This window comes from Chiloscyllium plagiosum, unplaced genomic scaffold (genome assembly GCF_037043375.1).
Source record: "Chiloscyllium plagiosum isolate Xiang-an unplaced genomic scaffold, Cpla_swu_hap1 HiC_scaffold_27, whole genome shotgun sequence".
In the NCBI taxonomy this organism is placed as follows: Eukaryota; Metazoa; Chordata; class Chondrichthyes; order Orectolobiformes; family Hemiscylliidae; genus Chiloscyllium; species Chiloscyllium plagiosum.
In genome coordinates, this window is record NW_028270165.1 from 20,574,879 (window position 1) to 20,599,990 (window position 25,112).

A 25,112-nucleotide genomic window follows, 5' to 3' on the forward strand; every position below is an offset into this window, starting at 1 on the left:
TCCCTTGCAGCTGTACTGCTACCTGATAAACAAAATCTTTCCTTCCATGGGAATATCCTTCTCTTTGCAAGGACCTATTGCACACTTATCAGCTACTAACCAACACCGTCCAGACACTACGTCGCTGGGCAAATTGACTTAGTTGCTCAATATCCTGCTATTAACAGTTTGCTAATTGTTAAATGACTGTAACCTATATAATCACATAACTCTCTGTTTCTCGACGGAGTGCCTTGTGAGTATTAGGTCGACTTGGCTCTCCCCGTGAGCTCCCGAATAAACAGTCAATAACTCAAGGTTTGTGTGTCATAAATACTTATCCAATACTTATTGGACGACTACGAACAAGTCACCCACAGCATAATCCATTACCATCCCAAACATGGATCAAGAGGCCATCCTTTTTTGCCAGACAACTGAATGTATCAAGCTCAGGAAACAAAGCCTGTCAAACATCAACAGGCACAGATCTAAACCAACCTTTTCCAGAGTCTGCCCCTTTCCCTCGATTGACTTCCTTTTTCCCTCAGCTCCTACAAAGCAACAGCTTAACCCAAGGATAAGAAAAGAAATGGGAAAGGGGGCGAGAAAAGAGAGTGCGGTACTCCCAGATGTTAAACAGAGAAAGGAAGATGCAGTATGTACTGAAACTCAATCTTCATTCAGCGAGAGAAGAGCTTCAGACGCTCATGGTCGAACTTCCGCATTCAGACAATGGCGGGGGTTTTAATTGGCAGGAGGACCAGACTCCTTCCGGTCCTCCTGGGATTCCCAAAGGTTGGTCGCACCGTCCATCAGAACGACGAGAGGCGGGGCCCCATTCCGATCTCACACATGCGCACCATGAACATTGCTCACAGCTGATAGAGCAGTATCTGGATCGCATGGGATTGTGGGTAGTACATCAGCCATGAAAGAGATGAAATCAAGAGTCCCTCATGCCTTCTTAACCGTCCTTTTTCAGGTGTTCCTGACGTACACGCCAGGAGCCAATCTTTAATCGATTTTCAATTGATACACTGAGTGAAACACTACAGGTGTTTAACTCGAAACTCTATTTCCAATTCAGTGTTAGTATATCACTCTTTGTCCGTCCTCAAATAAGGACCAAATCAAAGCCCGACGTCTGTTCCACCTGAACGTTGATTTTTTTTTAGTTTGCAGATTCCAACCTTTTATTAAAAGTTATTCATGGTACATGAGCATTGCTGGCTGGCCAGCATTTAGTTCCGCTTGAAAAGGTAATGGTGACCTGCCTTCTTCAACTGCTCTGGTCCACACGCTGTACTGTGACCCATAATGTCCTTACGGAGGGTATTCCAGGATTTAGGCCCAGCAACACTGAAGGAACAGCAATATATTTCCAAGTCAAGATGGCGAGTGGCTTGGAGGGGTACTTGCAAGAAGTTTTGTTCCCAAGTATCTTTTGCCTGATCCATCTGGACGGAAGTGGTTGTTGGTTTGAAAGGTATTTTCTAAGGATCTTTGGTGAATTTCTGTGTTGTGTCTTGTAGATCATATGCACTCCTGCTTCTTAACAGTCGGGCAGAGGGAGTGGATGTATGTGGAGATGGTGCCAATCAAGCAGGCGACTTTGTCCTGGATGGTATCAAGCTTTTTGAATGTTTTTGAAGCTGCACCCATCCAAGCTGGTGGCAGAGTATTCCATTACACAGTTGACTTGTGCCTTGTAGAAGATGGGCAGGGTTTGGGGAGTTTCTTGCCACAATATTCCTGACCTGTTGCCTGCTCTCGTTGCCATTGTGTCTGTTGTTAGTCTAGTTGAGTTTCTGGTCAATGGTAAACCCCAAGGATGTTGATAGCGGGGTGTTTAGTGACAGTAACACTGTTGAATATCACGGGGCAGCGGTCAGATTATCTCTTTTGGGGATGAGTCATTGTTTGGCATTGGCGTGGCATAAATGTTACTTGCCACTCATCAGCCCATTGGATATTGTTAAGATCTTGTTGCATTTCAAACTGAACTGCTTCAGTTTGTGAGGAATTGTGAACATCGTGCAATTATTGGTGAATATCACCACTTCTGACCTTATGATGGAAGAAGGTCACTGATGAAGATGGTTGAGCCTAAGACACTACCCTATGAATTCCTGCAGAGACGGTCCTGGAACTGAGATGACTGACCTCCAACAACCACAGCCATCTCTCTATGTGCCAGGTATACCTTAACAATTAAGATACACAACAATTATTTTAAAACAAATTTAAGGATTACATACGAGACACCCCTCTTCTGGGAGACGCCAGTGCAAGTTTTTCTGTTCCAGAAACAATCTGATAAATGTTGACTGTCATCAACTTTTTTGATCTTGGCCAGCTACAGCTCCCCCTGACCATTCCCCCCATCACCCACAGCTCCCACTGTCTATTCTCCCCCGCCATCCACAGCGCCCTTTGTCCATTCTCTTTCCATCCCCAGCTTCTTGTCCATTCTCCCTCTATACTTCAAACAGCCTTGCAATTCTATCTCACGCAACCCTCTGCAACCCTGTCATTTCATTCCTCACCCACTGCCTTCTGACCAGTCCTTCTACACACCCTCTGCCCCATCTATTCTCTCTCCACCACACCCGTTGCCCCCATCTATTCTCTCACCATACCCTCTGTCCCATTTCTATTCTTCCAGGCCTCCACCATCTCCTCTCTCTCCATTCTCTCTCTCCCTCCCCCCACCATCTGCCACCCCCGCCCATTCTCTCTCTCCTGTTGTGGGGAAGAACACCAGGCTCGGATTCAGAATTGAGGTTCAATGACAGAGTTTATTGCACAAGGAAATACCGGGGCACCGAGGAGAAAAAAACACCAACAGCACAGTGTCAGCTGCGAGACTTCTCTCGACCTGGAGAACACGTCAAGAAACTTTTATACATCTTGTGATACAATCGGTCAGGGATGAGATTATTGTCTTTGTAACATGATTTGTTTATGGTAATCATTATAGAATCGTTGATAGTTTCGGTACAGTCTTTGTCAGTTCAGGCACAGCCTTTGTTAATTTCCGCACAGTCGTTGTCAGTTTCAGTGCAGACATTGTCCATTTCAATGTCTGCATGAAAATCCATTGTTGTAGTAATGGGCGCTAATTGCTCTTCCTGAGGAGGATTCCTGCAGCCCTGGCTATTAGCATTTGGTATTGAGTTTGTATCAAGCTGTTAGCACTTCTATAATGGGTGTTGGCCGGACCCAGACACTTCGGCGGGCAGTGTTCATTACTCGTGTGTATTCTCTCCCCCACCCGCCTTAAACTAATCAACTGGGTTGTGAGTCCATTGTGCTGGCATTCTGGTGGCGCCAGGCAGTGTCTGTATCAGCTCTGCTGTTTCTCGCCGTATTGTCATCCGGCGGCCATCTTGTGTGTCAAGTTGGCCAACTGATGGCTCAGTGATCATCTTGTGTATCAGTGTCACCCTGCCCTGTGCCATCTCCCACTTCTCCGCCACGCCCACTCTCTCTCCCCCGCCCAATCTCTCTGTCAACCCCACTTATTCTCTCTCGGTTCCCCCCCCCCCCACAGTTTCTCTCTATCCCTTCCATTTTCTCCCTCTCTGTCCCCCATCCATTCTGTCTCTTTTCTCCCCAGCCCCCATCACACCCGTCCTTTCTCATGCCTCGAACCAGCTTTGACTGCTGTATCAAGCCCTTCAAAGGACACACACACACACCGAGAAACTGGATGGTGATGACTCTACCTGGGAGTCGGGAAGGGTGAGAAATGGAGAAAGTGAGGACTGCAGATGCTGGAGATCAGAGCTGAAAATGTGTTGCTGGAAAAACGCAGCAGGTCAGGCAGCATCCAAGGAACAGGAGAATCGACGTTTCGGGCATAAGCCCTTCTTCAGGAATTCTCCTGTTCCTTGGATGCTGATCTTCAAAATTGAGAATACCTAAAATGATATCTTCAGAAACATTGTTAAAGTCAGAAAGCACATGCAAGTTTTTCAAAGAGCTGCTGAAATCTTTCTGAAACTTTCACTGAAATAAGCATAGTCAGGCCACAGCTCAGGAGAGGCTGGGAGGTGTGAATGGGCGAAAGTGAGGACTGTAGGTGCTGGAGATTAGAGTGGTGCTGGAAAAGCACAGCAAGTCAGGCAGCATTCAAGGCTTTTGTCTGAAACGTCGATTTTCCTGCTCCCTTGGATGCTGCCTGACCTGCTGTGCATTTACAGCACCACTCTGATCTTGACTGTAAGGGGTGAATGGCCTAATGAAGTTGTTCCAACTATCTAGAAATAGCGTCACAGAGCACAGAAACATACCCTTCGGTCTATGCCGAACAGATATCCTGAATTAATCTAGTGACCCATTTGCCAGTATTTGGCCCCTTATCCCTCCGAATCTGTCCTATTCATATCCCCATGCAGATGCATTTAAAATATCATACGTACTAGCCTCCACCAATTTCTCTGTCTGACACGCACTACCGCCTGTGCAAAAAGGTTACCCCTCAGAAACCTTTCCCCTCTCACCATAAACCCGTGCCCTCCAGTTCTGGACTCGCCCCCCAACGTGGTGAAAAGACATACAAAAGTTGAGCATCCAGACAGAATGCAAAAGCAATGAAGTGTCGAACCACAGCGAAGAAACAAATTGTGCCTCTACCCCTTTTTTACCCATTGGCATTTGGACTCTTAACATCTGACAGGAACACCAGCATCCCCAGTGAGCATACTGCGCATGTTACCCGGTGTCAGCAACGCAGTGCACATGCCCACCGGTATCAGCAAAACTCTGGATTCCTGAAGAAGGGCCTATGCCCGAAACATCGATTCTCCTGTTCCCTGGATGTTGCCTGACCTGCTGCGCTTTTCCAGCAACACATTTTCAGCTCAGCAAAACTCTGGCCATGCTCATCGCGTTCCGCAAAAAAAGGCCCGCGACCTTCCTTTGATGGCCCAGGAGGGAACCCTGGAGGACCGGAAGGAGACTGGTCCTCCTGCCAATCAGAGCCACTGCATTGTCTGAATGCGGAAGTTGGACAATGAGTTTCTGAAGCTGTTACTCCTGCTCCTCTCTTTCTGAATCAACATTGAGCTTCACCCAGACTGCAAATTCCTTCCTCTGTCTAAGATCTGTGAGTACAGCACTCTCTTTTCTCGCCCCCTTTTCCGTTTCGTTTTCATTCTGGGATTCAATTGTTGATTTGCAGCAACTGAAAGGAAAGGGAGTGAACCCAGGGAGGGGACAGACTCTGGAAACATGGTCGAGGTGTGTGTCTCAATTGGCAAAATAGACAGGCAGGAGGCTGGAAGGACACAGCAAACCAGGAAGCATCAGGAAGTGGAGAAGTTGATGTTTCGGGTGTAACTCTTCTTCAGGACTGGGGATGGGTGCTGGGGCAGGGGGCTAAAGTGGGGATAAGTGAAGACAGGGAGATGGTACGGCCTGATGAGTCAATGGGTGGAAGAAATCAGGTTAGTGAAAGGGAAAAGTGGAAATGAGGGGCACGGGGCTGAGAACGGAGTAGGGGGATGGAAAGGGAGGTTATTTGAAATTGGAGAACTTGATGTTGAGTCCTACAGGCTGTAGGCTGCCTGGGCAGAAGATGGGGTGTTGTTTCCCCAATTTACGGTTTGGTTCGTTGTGGCAATAGAGGAAGCCTAAGATGTTCTTGTCAGAAAGGGAGTGGGAAGGGGAATTAAAATGAGTGGCGACTGGGAGGTCTGGTCAGCCTCTGCGGACCCAGCTGTGATGCTCGCCAAACTGTTCCCCAGTTACACTCAGTCTTCCCGATGTAGAGAAGACCACAATTTACAAACACGTGATAAATGCAGTATCTCAATGTGAAGTTATAACCATTGCTGTGAAAAAAAAAGCAGAAAGGAGATATATTGTTTAAATGGTGATATATTGGGATGTGGAGCAAGTGAGAACTGCAGATGCTGGAGATTAGAGTCAAAGTGTGGCTGGAAAAAGGCAGTAGGTCAGGCAGCATCCGAGGACCAGGAAAGTGGACATTTTGTTCCCGAGCACTTCATCAGGAATGATGTGTGGATGTGCAAAGGGGCCTCAGCATCCTTCTACACCAGTCAGTGCCAGTTGCCAGACAGGTGCAGGTGAAGAGCTTTTCCCTGAAATGTTGATTTTTCCTGTTCCTCAGATGCTGCCTGACCGGCTGTGCTTTTCCAGCATCACTCTAATCTCGACTCTGATTTCCAGCATCTACAGTCCTCACTTTTGCCTGGACAGGTGCAGCAAGCAATCAGCAAGGCAAGGGGTATATTAACAAGAGGAATTGAGTTCAGAAGTGGGGATGTCTTCCTGCATTAGGGGTTCATTGAATATTATTCAAGGCTGAGTTCATCTGATTTTTAAACACCAAAGAAGTGGATGTTTCTGGGAGAAGGCAAGTAAATGATTTAACACCAGTATAGAACAGTTACAGAGTCAGACACCAACAGAACCAGACCCTTTAGTCAAACTAGTCTAAGGCTGACTATATTCACAAACTAAACTAATTCCACCTACCTGTGATTGGCACATATTCCTCCGAACCTTTCCTATTCATATACTTATCCAAATGTCTTTTCAATGTTGTTACTCAACCTGCATCCACATTCATTCCACATACAAACCACTCTGTGTAAAAAGAAAAGTGCCCCCACTGCCTTTTTAAAATCCTTTCTCCTCACACCTTCAAATTTGCTGCCTAATCTTGAAACCCCCACCTTAGGGAAAGGATACTAGCGGTCACCTCATCTCTGCCTCTCTTGATTTTATAAACCTCTGTTAGGTCACCTCTAAACCTCCTGTGATCCAGTGAACAAGTCCCAACCTATTCATCTCGATGGTTGTGAATCTGCCGATAATCTGTTGAATGTTGGTGCAGGCTTGAAAGACCAAACAGCCTACTCCTGCTTCCAATGCGCTCTGTGTGTGTCCAGGACAGCAAGAGAACATAAGGCATCGGAGCAGAAATTGGACCATTCAAGGTTTGCTCTGCCGTTCAATCATGGCCGATAGGTTCCTCAGCCACATTCTCCCACTTCATCTCCGTAACCCTCCATCACCTTGAGACTCAAACACGTCTCCATCTCAATCTTGAATATCCTCGGTGACCTGGCCTGCACAGCCTTCTGTGGCAGTGAATTCCATAGATTCACCGCTGTCTGGCTGAAGAAGTTTCTCCGTATCTCCATGCTGAAAGGTCTTCCCTTTACTCTAAGGCTGTGCCCACTGGTTCTAATCCCTCCAACCAATGGAAACAGCTTTCCAAATTCCACTCTGTCCAGGCTGTTCAGTATTCCTTGTTTCAATTAGGTCCCCACCCCCTCTCCACCCTGAGTGTGGGCCTGTTAATCAGCATGAAGCAGACCCTTCAGGATGAGGTTCAGCAAATTGACAATGGAGAGAGTGTGTAGGGTGGAGATTTTCAACTTCAAAGGAATAAGAGAGGAAATAGAGTTCACTATGAATGAGAATTGATCAGGTGAGCTGATGGGCCATCCAGCCGCTCCGCCATTCATTAAGATCAGGGCTGATCTATCCATTCTCTCAGCTCCTCCTCCCTGCATTAGTTTAAGAGGTGTGTCGTTTGCATTTTGGTCAAGCAATCCAGGCAGGACTGACACAGTTAAGGGGAGTGTTGCAGAACAAAGAGACCTTAGAGTGCAGGTTCATAGTTCCTTGAAAGTGGAGTCACCGGTAGACAGAATAGTGAAGAAGGCATTTGGTATGCTTTCCTTTATTGGTCAGAGCAGAGAGTACAGGAATTGGGAGGTCATGTTGCAGCTGTGTGAGTCCACATTTGGAAGACTGCATTCATTTCTGGTCTCCCTGTTATAGAAAAGATGTTGTGAAACTTTGAAAGGGGTCGGAAAAGATTTTTAAGGCTCCTGTCAGAGTTGGAGGGTTCGAGCTACAGGGAGAGACTCAAATGACTGGGGATATTTTCCCTAGAGCACTGGAGGCTGAAGGGTGACCTTATAGACGTTCGTAAGGGGCATGGATAGGGTGAATACCCAAGTTACTTTTGCCAAAGTAGAAAGGTCCAAAACTACAAAGTTTTTGTTTGAGGTGAGGGAGAATTTTAAAAGGCATTTGGATGGGTACATGAAAAGGAAGGGTTTTGAGGGATATGAGCCACATGCAGGCAAATTGGATTAGGTTGATTTAGGATATCTGTTTGGCCGGACAAGTTGGACCAAATGGGCTGTTTCCGTGCTGTATGACTCTAATCTTTGGTGAAAGCAGAAGTGTGATTGTGAAGGCTGGAGTTTCAGAGCAGCTTTCAAAGATGTTTTGCCCTTAATGGGAACAGAAGAAGTTACAATGAAATCTTGCATTTGTGAGACAGCAACTGAATGAGTTGCATCCAGGATTTTGGTGGAAAGTGGGAATTCATTGCACTGTGGGGATGATGCTCTACCTATTGAGTAATTTCTGCTGGTGAATGAAACCAGGCCTCAAGATTAGGAGGAGTAAATTTAGGACAGAGATGAGGAGGAACTGCTTTTCCTGGAGAGTAGTGAATCTTTGGAATTCTCTGCCCAAAGAAGCAGTGGAGGCAGCTTCATTAAGTATATTCAAGACACAGTTGGATGGGTTTTTGCAATGGTAGGGGAATTAAGGGTAGTTGGAATAATGCAGGGAGGAGGAGCTGAGAGATTGGATAGATCAGCCCTGATCTAAATGAATGGCGGAGCGGCTGGATGGGCCAAATGGCCTACTCCTGCTTCTATTACTCTGAAACTATAACCCTGCATTTCCCATGGCTAACCCACCTAACCTGCACGTCCCTGGACATTATGGCTAATCCAAATCAAGGCCAGTGACTAATGTAGTAATGTGGAAAATGAACATCAGAGAACAGTTGAAAGGGACAAGGAGAGTAAATGTACCAGCAATCAAAACTAGACTCTAAAGATCACAAAAATTGAAACTAAAAATGGTGTGTCTAAATGTGTGCTGCATTGTAACAAAAGTGAATGAATTGACTACATACATTGAAGTGAATAATTGCAATCTGACACTCCTACAGAGACATGGCTTCAGGATGACAAGGATTGGATCCTGAATATTGAGGGTGTCCTCAAATGGGAAGTTAAGTAAAGGTAGAGGGTTGGCACTGCTAATCAAAGCACTGATCACAGGGTCAGCTGGTGTCAGCTCAGATTTCAGGTCCTGATTTCTCTGTCCTCTGTTGATCTCCCTGTTCCCTTCTACACCTTCTGGAACAATAAAACATTCAGTCAATCAAGCCCCAACCAACAATCTCCCAGCCTGTCAACCATCCAGGCACAGTGTAGTCACAACAGGGAATCACACAAGAAAAATGAAACCAAATTTGAAATAAATAGGTGCTTGTGTTTAATGTTTGTTCATTAGCAAGTAAACCAGAAATAGGGCTCTCCCAGGATTCTTATACTACCCTATTTGAGGAATTCTCTTCCCGCTTATATCTAACTATTAGTACCCAGCTATGATTTACAACAATACTTACACCAACAGAAGTAAGGCATCTGTTCTCAAATAGGTAGAGACATACAGGATGGAAATAGACATTTTCTCTCTCTCATGACCACACCGCACCGCACTACACTTCACTTGCAGAGCTGGGCTAAAATGTCACTTTTTGTTGGGGAGAAAGTGAGGACTGCAGATGCTGGAGATCAGAGCTGAAAATGTGTTGCTGGAAAAGTGCAGCAGGTCAGGCAGCATCCAGGGAACAGGAGAATCGACGTTTCGGACAGAAGCCCTTCCTGAAGAAGGGCTTATGCCCGAAACGTCGATTCTCCTGTTCCCTGGATGCTGCCTGACCTGCTGCGCTTTTCCAGCAACACATTTTCAGCTCTGTCACTTTTTGTTATAAAACTTTAAGTTCTCATGAGAAGGTGCCTTACAGGTAGTTCTGGGATTTGCATGTTAATGATGCCTGCAACCCAATCGAAAAGATGAAAGACTGAACAATCCAGGTTTGTTCAACATGTCATTTCAATGACGTGGACACTGTCATGTTTTTCCATAAATTCTATGTCTTATGACCTTATTCTCGACAACCACCGAATGAAGGAGCAGCGCTCCAAATGCTAATGCTTTCAAACAAACGTGTTGGTCTCCAACCTGGTGTTGTGTGATTTTTAATTTTATCCATTTTAGGGGGGGATTTGCAATACAAAATTATCCATGGTGTGTAGGGATGTGCAGGTTAGGGTGGATTGGCAGTTCTAAATTACCCATAGTGCCCAGGGATGTGCAGGTTAGGTGTATTCGTCAGGAGCGTTAGTATTGTTAGAAACAAGTTTAATAAAATTTAGACAAGACCACCAAAACTGGAAACAAGACAATTTATTCTACGATCTTGCAAGAAAGGGCATCAAATGCAGAAGCAAATGAGCATATTAGAACTTAGGTTAGTGTACAGTTATACCTTTTGAGCTGAGTGAGGGCATCTCTCCAGACTCCTAATTACCCAATCTCTCTTACTGTACCAGACCACTGCCCAGCTGCACTCCACCCTTATTACTTCCCCCTTCCCCAGGTTGGCAACCTTCCTTTCTGTAAATGCCGACACATACATTTATTTTGTCAAGATCTGGTTTAACATTTTGTATCAATTCTGCTGGTACATTCCATCCTCGGACATTTCATTAACTTGTATCGTTTTGTATAGCTCAAGCATTTCGGTTATCTCAGCTTTTTGCTGAAAGCATAATTTTACAAAAAGAACTTTTTGTTATAGTAATTACACACCAATGTTAGCATTTAATTAACCACAATAATACACTGAAAAGTCCCTAAATACCTGCAGGGTTAATAGTTCTCTTGCTGTACCCCTTTCCTGTATGCTTTTTCTACATCTGCAAAAACAATACTTTACCCATTTCTAACAATTCCCCCATTTCTTTTCTTAACCATTTGTTGTTTTTGCAATCTTATGTTCTGCCCTCTTTTCACCCTATGGTGTCGAGGTTCACAATCTAGTCATTTCTGTCCTTCTAAGTTTGTACCATTATTGGTTGTTGTCCTCCCAAAGACATTACCAGCTTAGTCATTATCCATTTTAACACATTAAACCCTATCAGTAAACCTACAATTATTAGTAGCACATAAATGCCTAAATTCACGAACGGTTTTCCCACCCGGTCAATCTCCAGTTACCCCATCCCCATCCCCATCCTTCATCTTTTTGGAGTTCATCTTCAATTTCGCTTATTGCTTATCTTTTTCTTTACTATTTCCACCTTATCTTCCACTATGGAAGAGGTGTCTGGGATGAAGGTGCAGCATTCTTTACCAATCAGAGCACAGGTTCCCCCTTTTTCGGCCAAAAGATAGTCTAAAGCCATTTGATTCTGTAAAGCTGTCAGTCTTGTGGCAATCATTTCAGTGGTTATGGCCGATATTTGGGATTGAGTTTCTCCCATCGCGCTGGTGGTATCATTAATTAAATTTTCAAGGGCAGCCGCTATTTCTGTATTTCCACCCCTGCCCTTGTAGTGCCGTATTGGGAGTAGTGTCCACAGTAGACGGTCTCCTTCTGAGACCTCTCTGGTCTTGCGTCTTATCCCCCCCTCCTTTCTCAGGTTGGGCTCATGCTTTTCTATTCGGAGGTGAGTGACTATATAAGCGAGGTAACAGCAGCCACTCCAACCTTTCTGGTTTTGGGGAAGTGTTTCGTCAACTTCATAACATGACACATTTGATCACACAAACATATTTTTCCCCTTGAATAAATGGATAGGCCTTCAGACCGCATACCCAATATGTTCCGTTTAATATTCGGGGAGTGGTCGTGGCAGTGGCTTGACTGGTGTGGACGCAAGATGATTTTCCTAGTTGGAAAGGTGCAGCATCATTCTGATTACAGAAACCGGTGGTATTTACTGCTCCTTTCGGTGGGGAAATTCTAAGACTATCAATAGTGCCCTGATGTTTTGGAGCTGGCCTTGGGAGCCATCCCGCAAAGCTATATTTGCTTCTTTCAAACCTCCACTTTGTATTATTTGAACCCACATCAAATTATTGTGCATCGTATACTTCTTTTTTAGTGAGCGGTATTACCGAGGTGGGGATCCCAGATTTGCCATGGTGTGGGACCTCTGCACAGACCCAACAGTCGGCAAGTCCCTCTTGTTTAGCATAATTCTGGCACAGCGTAGTGAAGTGATTTTTTGCATTTCCTTGAATAGTTAGTACTACTAACATTACAATACTATACCAGTATCTACCCATCTCTGAACTCTGCCTACCGTCCTGTCTTAACATTTTAGGTGTCACACAGCCCTTTCTTTTGTCTCCATTCATTCTTTCTTTCTTAACTTTCAGAGGGTTGTCTGTAGGATGAGCGTGCCACTCCGCCTTTGGGGCATTCACAGGACCTTTAACGCGAGTGTGATGACTCCACCCTTTCTCAGCAGTCCGAATAGCTGTTTCACTAGTCAGGAGGGTTAGGAATGGTCCCTCCCAGCACGGGTGCAGTTTGGTATCTTTCCAGGTCATGATCAGGACCCAATCACCCAGGTGTATTCGATGTACTGCAAACTCGAGTGGCAGTGTCTGTACCAACAGGCCTTTATTCCTAAGAATAGACAAAGAAGAGCCGAGCGCCACAGTATAGTTCTTTAAAAACTTATCATTGAACTCTGACCAGCCGTTAGGCAGTCTTTCAGCCTCGATAATGCTTCCCTCTATCCCGTCTACTACAGTATATTCATTGTGCTTGTTACCCTCAATCAGCCGGGAGGACCCATCAATAAACAACCGAGCTCCCGCATGCAACGGTACGTCTCTTAAGTTCATTCGCACTTAGTCTGATATTCAGTAATATCAAGACAGTCATATTCTAGATTGACAGGGGCTACCCCCCTCTCTCCGCCACAGAAATGCAGCTGGATTCAAGCAACTGTCTGTGACTAACACAAGGTCATCCTGTTCTATTAAGATTGTCTCATATTTCAAGATCCTCGAGTCTGTGAGCCATTGTCCTGCATTCTGATTTAAGAATTCTTTGCCTTTTACTCCAGGAACCTTGAGACCTTTGTTAGTTAATTTAACACCGCTAGGTCTAAAGCTTAGGGATGATCGTGCTGCTCCCGTATCCACTAAAAACACTGTTTCCTCTCCTTCAGGTCCCACCTTTAAATTTATCAAGGGTTCCCGGTGGGTCACAGGAGGAGGGAACCCCTGACTCCCTAATCTTCATCAAAAATCATCAATGATACCGCTTCTCTTTGTCGTCTTAACCTTGGACATTGTCGATCGTAATTTCTTCAACTGCTGCAACCATTATTTTAGCTTTTTGTTTTTGTTTCTCCTCTTCCCTTTTCACACACACTTTCTGTGCCTCATATAACAGATCTTCTATCTGTTTTTCACTCCAGCCTTCTAATTTCTGTAATTTCTTTTGTATGTCCGGCCATGATTTAGTCACAAATTGGACCTTTAAAAGTCCCTGTGCTACCGGATCATCGGGATTCATTCCCGAATATTTTGTAGTGGCTTCTTTTAATCTCTGTAAAAAGGATGACAGGGCTTCCTCCTTTTCCTGTCTTACTTCAAAAGCTTTAAAAAACTTCTGAGATTTAGGTGCTGCTTCTTTAATACCCAAAATGACCATTTCTCGTAAGTCCCTCATTTTTCCTCTATCATGTTCATCGATATCCTTCCAATGTGGGTCCACATTGGGGAATTTGTTTTTGGCTGGTATCACTCCCTCACCCACCGGATGTCTCTTTTCCATTCCCTCAGAGTAGCTCTTCTAATCATGAAGAAGCTCTCCATTCCCTCAGAGTAGCTCTTCTAATCATGCATTCCTGAAGAAGGGCCTGTGCCCGAAACGTCGAATCTCCTGTTCCCTGGATGCTGCCTGACCTGCTGTGCTGTTCCAGCAATAAAGTTTCAACTTTGATCTCCAGCATCTGCAGACCTCACTTTCTCCTTCTAATCATGCCCCTTTCTTCTCCTGACCGTACCTGATGTGGGGTGCTGACTACTAAGGCTCCCCTAAAAGTAAGTTTCCGACTCTCCTCTACCAATAAGGCTATTGCTACCACTGCCTGCACACACACTGGCCAGTAATGTAGTTTTCCATTCTTTAATTAACAATGAATTAATGCAGTCATGTTTTAAATTAACCATGAATCAATATGACAGGTCACTGAGAATGCATGAAGGAATCCTGCCAATTAATATAGATTCAGGCTAACACAATTGAATTATTATAAATATTAATTATTAATTATATATTTTTGCTCAAGCACATTCATTTATAAGAACGTCAACAGATTCAATAGCACCTTTTGCAGTTAACTAAATCCCCAATTTGGTGGCAATATCTCGTCATGAACGCAAAACTGATTCTTCATGCCTCTCATCACAAAACTGTCACCATAATCCAATTAACTTTTGTTTTTGTTCCCACTCCCTTGGGCTTAAAATTTAAGGATGACCTTGCTGCCCCCGTCTCGACTAGGAAAACTACGTCCTCTTTGTAAGGTCCCACCTTTAAATTTATCAAGGGTTCCTGGTGGGTCCCCGGGGGCAGGAACTCCTGACACCCCTATTTTTCATCAAGGTTCATAAACGGCACTGCCTTTACTTCCTTTTTCAGATCTGGACACTCTCTCTTAAAGTGACCTGTCTTTCCACAGTAATAACATCCCGCCTGTGGGGATTTCCACTTTGATCCTTGTTCCTGTCTACCAGACCCCTTAACATCTCCTCCCCAATCCTTTCTCCTCCCTTTTGTAACATCTCCTCACCCAATGTTTTGTTTAAACCTTGATTCTTTTTTGCTCCCTGTAATCTCAAATACAATTTATCAATTGATGCTTGCTTTTCTTTAAAGCCTGTTCCTAACTATACATTTTGGAATCTTACTTGTAAATATATATTTATATATTATAAATTCTTTTATTCAGTGTTTAATATTCAAAATGCACACAGTTCCCAACTCTGAAATCCACCACAATCACCCGGTTCCAGTCCCTTGATTCAAATCCAAAACTAGTCCTCCCAAGTAGTCCTGACCAGTCATTGCTCAATTACAATGCTATAGGTCGTGAAATAACCAGAGCTGCCTTAAAAGGATTTGTCTATTCAAGTTAAAACTTCAACTGTCCACCATAAATCACTTTTATGTAAGGATAAAAGAGGTTAGTTAGAAACTGATAGTAAGGCAGTCATGACCTGTAAAAAGAACATTTTATTTCATAATCTTGCAAAATCCTTAACCTTAAAAGAAATCATGTTAAAATTTCCATAATAGAAATCAGATTCAAAACAATCCCGGATCTCAAGCTCCAGGGAACATTCAATCACCAACAAACAATTGTGCATTCACACTGAATCACAAAGGGATAAACTTTCTATGAGCTGTACAGCTCTTTTCTCTCTCTCTCACACACACACACACACACAGACACCATGTCTCACAGATACTTTGAGTTTCCCGCAACGACTCCTCTAGCTTTTGAATATTTTTCTGGGCGTCTGCCATAAGTTAGTTACGAAGTGCCTCCTCAGTAGCCCTTCAGCTACTAGCCCTTCTGACACGAAGCATGATCTGATTCCTCCTGACTATAAGGCTGTTTTTCATTGACATTTTATCATTCGTATTTGATCCTTTCCTCGCGTCCGAGGATTGTACTTCCAATCTCTTAACATTTTTCCTAAAGGACTGTCCGTTGGGATGTGGTCCTCGAACGTCCCTCTCATGTCCCCTTCTACATCTAAATTGCTATTCTTATTTCCCATTTTAATACTCGGCCGTTTTCTTTATATAATTTAAATTAACCTCTCTGAAGTTCGGTGTTACCTTCTTCCACACCCACTTCAGGGTCCTAATCTCCGCGTGGGGGTTTCCCTTCTTAATAACCGGTCTAAGGCTGGGTGATCGAGTCAGTTAGACACCTTACTTGTTAGATTAATCTAGCCAATTAAAGACCTTTATTCTCTATTTTTTAAGTTGCCAATTCCCCGGTACTTCTCATACGGAACTGACCACCAAGGTAATACTTAAAGGTCAATTTAATACCTTGGTCTGTGCACAAATGTTACTTGGTCGAATGCGCACCCCGTCCCGCGGCAATACCAGACAGCAAAATACGTTGTCAATCGAGGTCGCCCGAAATTTACCTTTACCCAGGTCTTATGTACACAAGAGTAACCTGACCGAACCACCACGTCTTAGTGCCCTTCGCAGCACGGCGAAACAGCAAGTAATGCTGCAAATCCTGGCCGCCCGCGAATGTGGGTCTTAAGTCCATAAGAGTTACCCGAACAACCCGCCGTGTCTTAGTGCGCCTCGCTCGTGGCAAAGACTGACAACAAAACAAAACCCTGTGCCTACCCCAGTCACCCAGATAATACTTATTTAAGACCTTTTTCTTACCCGGGTCTTGTGCACAAGAGTTACCCGACCGAACCCGCTGCGTCGCGTCTGCCCGTCCTGTCTCCAGGGTCTCCCAGTCCGGATCACGCTCGCCCAGAGCTGCCTCGGCAACAAGGGGAAACTAGAGATCGCCGAAATCAGCGAGGTGCACCTTCTCCGTTTCTCCAAGAATGCCGAGTGACCGGAGCTTGGGATCCTGGAACACGCCCCCAAATCTTTTAGAAACAAGTTTAATAAAATTTAGACGAGACCACCAAAACTGGAAACAAGACAATTTATTCTACGATCTTGCACGAAAGGGCATCAAATGCAGAAGCAAATGAGCAAATTAGAACTCAGGTTAGTGTACAGTTATACCCTTTGAGCTGAGTGAGGGCATCTCTCCAGACTCCTAATTACCCAATCTCTCTTACTGTACCAGACCACTGCCCAGCTGCACTCCACCCTTATTACTTCCCCCTTCCCCAGGTTGGCAACCTTCCTTTCTGTAAATGCTGACACATACATTTATTTTGTCAAGATCTGGTTTCACATTTTGTATCAATTCTGCTGGTACATTCCATCCTCGGACATTTCATTAACTTGTATCGTTTTGTGTAGCTCAAGCATTTCGGTTATCTCAGCTTTTTGCTGAAAGCATAATTTTACAAAAAGAATTTTTTGTTATAGTAATTACACACCAATGTTAGCATTTAATTAACCACAATTATACACTGAAAAGTCCCTAAATACCTGCAGGGTTAATAGTTATCTTGCTGTACCGCTTTTCTGTATGCTTTTTCTACATCTGCAAAAACAACACTTTACCCCATTTCTAACAGTTTTGAGCAAAAAGGCTAGGGGAATGGTTGAGGGTGAGTTACCCTTTGGAGGGTCGGTGTGGACTCGTTGCGCCGAGTGGCCTGCTTCTACACTGGGGATTCTCTGAAGGGAAGGAATTTCTGCAAACTGTGCAGGGCAGCGCAGGCGGAGTGTGGGGTCCCGCTTCCGGCCGAGCCCCGCATCTCGTCCCGCCCCTTTCTCTTGCCCCGTCTCCCATACCCTCCCCCACCCCCGACCCATTGATGGCGTCACAATGCGCGGAAGTGGCCCTGTCAGTTTCAGAGTGAAACTCCCTCCCTCTGGAGGAATTGTTCATCCTGGGAAGGCGAGAGAGGGGAGGGGTGGAAATCTGTTCACTTGTAGCAGCTGGAGTGAATCCAGGGAGGGAGCAGACTCTGCAAACTCAGGTATGTGTCTTAATTACCTGGGCGAGGAGAGATTGAAGAATGGGTGGGGCTGTTTTCCCCAGAGTCTGAAGGGTGACATTACAGACGTTTTATAGAATCCTGAGGGGCATGGATAGGGTCAATACTCAAGGTCTTTTCCTTCGGATGGGGGAGTCCCGAACGAGAGGGTAATAGGTTTCCGGTAAGGCCGGAGATGTAAAAGAGATCTTATGGGAAACTTTTTTGATGGAGAGGGTGGTGCAGTTATGGAATGAGCTGCCAGACGAGGTGGTGGGTTCTGGTACAATTCCAGCAGTTAAAAGGCACTTGGATGGGTGTATGAATACGAAGGGTTCAGTGGATCGGGGCCAAGTGATGGCAAATGCGACTGGAGTCATAGAGATGTACAGCACGGAAACAGATCCTTTGGTCCAACTCATTCTTGCCGAACAGATAGCCAACCCAATTTATCCCAGCTGCCAGCACCCGGCCCATATAGGGGCCAAGTGATGGCAAATGTGGCTAGATTAATTTAGGATATCTGCTCAGCTCGGACAAGTTGAGCCAAAGGGTCTGTTTCCGTGCTGTATGACTCTAATTATCTTTGGTGAAAGCAGAAGTGTGGTTGTGAAGACTGGACTTTCAGAGCAGCTTTCAAAGATGTTTTGCCCTGACTGGGAGCAGAAGAGTTTCACTGAAGTGTGACGGTGTTAATGCCTTGATGTCTCAATTTGCTCCCACCTTCCTGGGGACGTTAACCATTTCGTTCCACAAATAGCTGCATTGCAGGTTACCCCATGAATTGATACACTTATGTTTGCTTCCCAGAATCAGACCTGCTCACTGTCAACTGTATCCCAGTGTTGTGGAGTTATCCACAATGCAGAGAGATGTCAGTCTTGACGTTTTTGCTTTTCTGCCCCTTTAAGATTCTGAATCAGCACCTTCAGGGAATTAGTTAGAGTGGAGTGAGAACAGAGGGGGAAGAGAGTGGGATGGTGCTTTCAATTTTGTGGAATAACAAAAGAAAAGAATATTCCACAGAAAGTAGAATTCCTTGTTCAGAATTTCTACCCTGCACTGACAGTGATGGCTTTTGTAATCTCTTTTTACAGAGCATTTGAAGATCTGAAGATGGAAGTTTCAAAATCAACAGATGAAGACCTTATGCCCAAAATGTTGACTCTCCTGCTCCTCAGATGCTGCCTGACCTGCTGTGCTTTTCCAGCGCCACATTTTCTGACTCTCCAGCGTCTGCAGTCCTCACTTTGACAGCCACTCAATACATCGGGATTGCAACCGTTTTCAACTATGATTCTGTGAGAAGGAGCAAAGCGTTTTGGTTCCTGTTTGAGTACGTTTTCAGCATCAGTGGGACTGGATGAGAGACCCTACCATTGCAGTGCACTGAGTGTGGAGCCTGAAGCAGTTATATGGCCTGGAAAGAGGAATTCACAGTGGGGAATAGGCTCTGCACATGTTTGTGTGTGGCTGAAGCTCTGGCCATGGAGAAACCAGAAGATTCCCGCCCCGTGGAGAAACCGTGGAAGTGTGGCGACTGCAAAAAAGGCTTCCGTTTCCCGTCTGCCCTGGAGACTCATCGGCACAGCCACACTGGGGAGAGGCGCTTCCCCTGCCCTGTCTGTGGGAAGGGCTTCAGTGATTCCACCAACCTCCACACCCACCAGCGGGTCCACATGGGGGAGAGGCCCTTCAGCTGCCACAAGTGTGGGAAGGCCTTTTCCCAGGCCTCCAACCTCCAGACCCACCAGCGAGTCCACACAGGGGAGAGGCCCTTCAGCTGCCCTGAGTGTGGGAAGGCCTTTACCCATGCCTCCAACCTCCAGACCCACTGGCGAGTCCACACGGGGGAGAGGCCCTTCAGCTGCCTCGAGTGCGGGAAGGCCTTCAGCAATTCCTCCCACCTGCTGACCCACCGGCGGGTCCACACAGGGGAGAGGCCCTTCAGATGCCTCGAATGCGGGAAGGCCTTCAGGAATTCCTCCCACTTGCTGACCCACCAGCGGGTCCACACGGGGGAGAGGCCCTTCAGCTGCCCTGAATGTGGGAAGTCCTTCAGCAATTCCTCCCACCTGCGGAGCCACCAGTGGGTCCACACGGGGGAGAGGCCCTTCAGCTGCCCTGAGTGTGGGAAGGCCTTCAGCAATTCCTCCCACCTGCGGAGCCACCAGTGGGTCCACACCGGGGAGAGGCCCTTCAGCTGCCCTGAGTGCGGGAAGGCCTTCAGTAATTCCTCCACCCTTCTGAGGCACCAGCAGGTCCACACGGGGGAAAGGCCCTTCAGGTGCCCTGAGTGCGGGAAGGCCTTCACCAATTCTTCTAACCTGCTAAGCCACCAGCAGGTCCACACTGGGAAGAGGCTGTTCCCTTGCACAGAGTGTGGGAAGGCCTTCAGGTATTCTTCTCACTTGCTGACCCAATGGCGGGTCCACACCGGGGAGAGGCCCTTCAGCTGCCCCGAGTGTGGGAAGGCCTTCAGGCATTCCACTAACCTGCTGACCCACCGGCGGGTGCACACAGGGGTGAGGCCGTTCCCATGCCAGGAGTGCGGGAAGGCCTTCAGCAATTCCTCTAACCTGCTGAGGCACCAGCAGGTCCACACGGGGGAGAGGCCCTTTAGCTGCCCCGAGTGCGGGAAGGCCTTCACCCGCTCCTCCTACCTGCGGAGCCACCAGCGAGTTCATGTGCCATCGCAGGGGGATTGAAGGAATGACGGCCAAGTGCCATTATCGACTGGACTATCAACCTGTTTCCAGGGACTCCCGGGTTCGATTTCCACTGCAGCAGATGGTGGAATTGGAATTTAGTCAGAAATCTGGAGTTCAGAATCTAACGGTGAAACCATTGTCGGTGGGGTGGGGGTGGAAGAAAACTCCCACCTGATTCACGCAGTTCTTTTTTAGGGAGAGGATTCACTCAGTCGTCCCAGCTGCATCCTTTACCTGATCTGGCCTACACGTGACTCCAGACCCACAGCTGTATGATTGACTCTGCACTGTCCATCCAACTTACTTGGATACAGGATACGGGTTGAAAATGCTGAGTGAGGCAATACTTTCTCCAGGTTAAGGGTGTACCAAGGATCCAATTACAAAGGGCAACTTGGTGGTGACCGATAATGAAGAAAGTGAGGGGTCGGAGGGAGTGTGTGCACTTTGACTGTGAGCTGTTTTTAAAACATTGCTACTTTTTCAATGCCTTTCTGTTGGGAGATTCTGAAGCTGTAACAAAGTTGGGTCGCAATAAAGATTACTTGAACTTCACGCCGAGTTCAGACTCTCATTGAGAGCTTTGAATTGCAACCAGGTTTTTGTTTTAAAACTGCTCATTTCTTACAGGTGAAAGTGAGAACTGCTGATGCTGGAGATCAGAGTCAAGATTAGAGTGGTGCTGGCAACGCACAGCAGGTCAGGCAGCATCTAAGGAGCAGGAAAATCGACATTTTTCGGGCAATGTTGATTTTCCTGCTCCTCAGATGCTGCCTGACCTGTTGTGCTCATTTCTGACAGTCTCCTGTACTATGTTGCCAATGTTGTTTATCGGTTGCAGCAGTGAATGAGTGGCCAGTATTGTTAGAAATTGTGAATTTTTCAGGAGTGCATGTACTACATCATCCCATTGTCATTGTACAGTTTCCTGGCAGTACTGGGAGGTGTGGGCTGTGTCCACTGGAAATGATGTGGAGGTGCCGATGTTGGACTGGTGGGGTGGATAAAGTTAAAAATCACACAACACCAGGTTATCTTCCTTCTGGTTTATTTGGAAGCACTGGCTTTTGAAGCGCTGCTCCTTCATGAGGTAGCTGTGGAGCAGAATCATAAGACACAGAATTTATAGCAAAAGCTGACGGTGTCATGCAACTGATAAGATATTGAACAAATCTAGATTGCGGATTAGTCTTTCATCTTTTACCATGGGTTGCAGGTTTCAGTTCATTAATATGTAAACCCCAGAACTACTTTTAATTCACCTTCTCGAGATGGTTTAAGGTTTTATAAAAATAGGTGACGTCTCAGCTCAGATACTGCATAAAAGGTGTGAGGTTCGAGTCTGTATCTGTTAGAAACGAAAATCGCTTCTCAATAATCGCTCTAGACAAATTCAGGAAAACAAAGTTTTATTAACAAGTCAAGTCTGCAGAGTCGGGCACCCTTAAAGAAAAGGCGCGCTGAGGCTTACAAAGTCTCCCATTATATACAGCACAAGTCCCTCCTCTCCTTGGCTCCAACAAGCCATGAGGTTCACATTCTTAAAAACATCATTATTTTTATCACAAAGTCTGCAACAAATGTTTTCAGAGTCTCTAAAGTTGTTGTTTTTCTCACCCTGTAGTCTTATCAGTCAAAGACTTATTCTTCTCTGTCTGTGCTAGCAGTCTTATCAGTCAAGGACTCATCCTTCCCTGCCTGTGTTAGTAGCTTCATCAATCAAGAGCCTGCTTGTTTTTACTATCGCTCACAAATTGTCAGCATTCTGCACAATTTAAACTATTCTTCTTTTGAGTATATAAAATGGTTGTTAGAAAAGAAACAAAAGTTTTGTCTTTTATTATAGATCAGTCTGTGGTCCAGGCACATCTTAAAGTTTAAACCGAAATTCCCTCTCACAATTCCACCCTTTTCTTTCTTTAAGATGTGCCTGACCAAGATAAGCCCCCCCTTGCCTCAAGGGCCCGGGAAATCCTTGGTCTTTCGCAGCAACATCACTTTAAGTTCCCGCGTCCCATGTTGTGGAACCACCACTGCCTGGAGTCGGGAAATATTTTCCTGAATTAAAAACTGAATACAGGGAGTTAGGCAGGGTGATACGAGAAGAAGAATCATGCCTCCCCCAACCACCAGCAACTGCTAACATTTAAAACAGTGGCTATTCTAGAGGTGAGATCAATAAACAGGTTTTGTGTAACATCAGGGAGTTCAATCTTTCCTTCTCCCTCTGCGTATACAGATGGCACTTTAGGGAGTACGACCGTGCCCTGACGGTCTTGCTCTTACCCCAACCCCCGATCAGTGATCTGTATCTTGGTCTCCTTGACTCTGTAAACCTGCTCCCTGAGCAACACGGAGGATAGGTCCCACCTCCCAGTTTTGCTGATACACACCCAGCGGACATTTATAGGGCATCCATGGATTTTGCCACCGTATCCTTTATTATATACCTGATAATAGGGTCTCCCATCCTCCCAACATTCATGGCGTGCACTCACATCGTAACACCTATCGTCCACATAGGAATGGGACACAAATGATCCCGAATAGATTCGAATCCCAAGTCTTACTGTAGTTCGACATTTGTCACATCTCCCCTCACCCTCCCCCACATACAGGAGTAAACTGATCAATATCCCCACCAATACAGTCCAAGTAGAGTTCATTATTGCTGTCTTTTCAGTTTTACCGACAACGGCTTGTCCCCTTGCTCGCATGTCCAGGTGCTTTCTTCTTCAGGCGGAACAGGCCCCTTTATCCTTGATGCGTGGACCCACCCTTTTTCTTTCGTCCGGACAGCTGCTTCAGTTGTTAACAAAACCAGGAACGGACCTTCCCACCGCGGCTGGAGCTTTTCGGCCTTGCAGGTCTTAACAAGTATCCAATCTCCGGGCTCCACCTTATGCAGGAGGAAGTCGAGCGGCGGAGTCTGAGCCAGGAGACCTTTCCTCCGGAGTTCTGCAAAAGAACGGGATAAGGCCAGTAAATAGGTTCGGATAAATACATCCCCCCTTGTAGAGTGGGACATCCATCAACCTTACTCCAATACGGTAATCCGAACAGCATTTCATAGGGGGAAACCCCGACATCTCGGCGAGGTGCCGTACGTATCCTCAATAGGGCAATGGGCAGGCACTTTGGCCAGGGTAACTTAGTTTCTAACATCAGCTTAGTCAATTGGGTCTTGAGCGTGCCATTCATTCTCTCAACTCGACCCGAACTCTGAGGATGCCAGGGTGTGTGGAATTTCCATTGGATACCCAGGGCATTACAGATCAAATGGTGTAGCTTAGAAATAAAATGCGTCCCGCAGTCGGAGTCGATAGATTCCATTATGCCATATCTCGGGATTATGTTCTCTAACAACAGTCGGGCCACGGTTGGTGCATCGTCTTTGGCAGTTGGGAAAGCCTCTACCCAGTGAGTGAAATGGTCTACTATTACTAGCAGATATTTCCATCTCTGTACTGGGGGTAATTCTGTAAAGTCGACTTGGATCCTCTGAAATGGCCTAATCGCTAGGGGCTGACCACCAGCTGGCATAGAACGCATGGCTTTCTGATTAATACGCCGGCAAGTGGGGCATCCGACTACCTCTTGTCGGGCTAATGTGTATATCCCCCTGCATACATAGTCTCTCAGGATTGTGTCACACATGGCTTGCACCCCCCCAGTGGGTCTGATGGTGTAATCGGTGCAGAATACCCCGGGTGATCTGTTTGTTCAGTACTTGTCTCCCATCAGGAACCGTCCACTTCCCGTTAGTATCTAGCCGGGCACCCAATTGATCCATTTTATCAATCTCCCCCTGGGTGAAGACGGGTTGTTTAGCTGCCACTGCCTGTATACAGGTCGGCCATCCACATGACACAGGGTCTAACATTTTTGACAAAAATGCAACCGGCTGACGTTTCCCTGCCCGCAGCTGAGTAAGCACACCCTGGGCAATTCCACTGGCGCTATTGACATATAACTGGAACGGTTCCTTCAGGGTGGGTAAAGCCAATACCGGAGCTTGAATCAGTTTATTTTTGATAATATTAAATCGCTGCTCCTCCTCATCTGACCAGTCCACCTTTTGTCCTTCTTGTCCCAGTTTGTCGTACAAAATTTTTAATAAAGTGGTGTAACTTTCAATCCATATCCGGCAATACCCTACTAGTCCCAGGAATTGTCTGACTTCCTTCTTCGTCCTGGGTATTGGCATACCCGTAATCCCTGATATTCGTTCTGGCGTGATACGGCGGTGCCCCTTACTGACTTGATGGCCCAGATATCTTACTTCTCGCTCCACAAACTGGAGTTTTGTCCTGGAGACGCATAGACTCTGTTTCCCCAGGAAGTTCAGCAGGGCAACGGTGTCTGCTCGTACCTCCTCTTCTCTTGGTCCTGAGAGTAAGAGATCATCGACATACTGGAGCAATTGATTCTCCGCGTTACATCGAAATCCTCCTAAGATCTGCTCCAGTATTTGTCCAAACAAATTGGGTGACTCCGTGAATCCCTGCGGCAAGACCGTCCATCTTAACTGTCGCTTTCGTCCTGAGAAGGGATTCTCCCATTCAAAGGCAAAAAGGTTCCGACTTTCTTCGTCAAGGGGGCAACTCCAGAAAGCATCCTTCAGATCTATTACGCTGAACCATTCATGTTCGGGGGGAATTTTACTCATTAACGTGTAGGGATTAGGTACCACCGGGTATCTAGCCTGGACTACTTCATTCAACCCCCGCAAGTCTTGCACCAGCCTATATGTCCCGTCCGGCTTCCTCACAGGGAGTATTGGAGTATTGAAAGGGGACATGCATTCCTCCAGTAGTCCATCTG

At 46.0% G+C, this 25,112-nt stretch overlaps 1 pseudogene; it reads left to right on the top strand.

Moving 5' to 3' along the window:
* The first annotated feature begins 689 nt into the window (after nucleotides 1-689).
* Nucleotides 690-25,112, top strand: part of LOC148143372 (uncharacterized) — a 68,257-nt pseudogene continuing 43,834 nt past the window's right edge.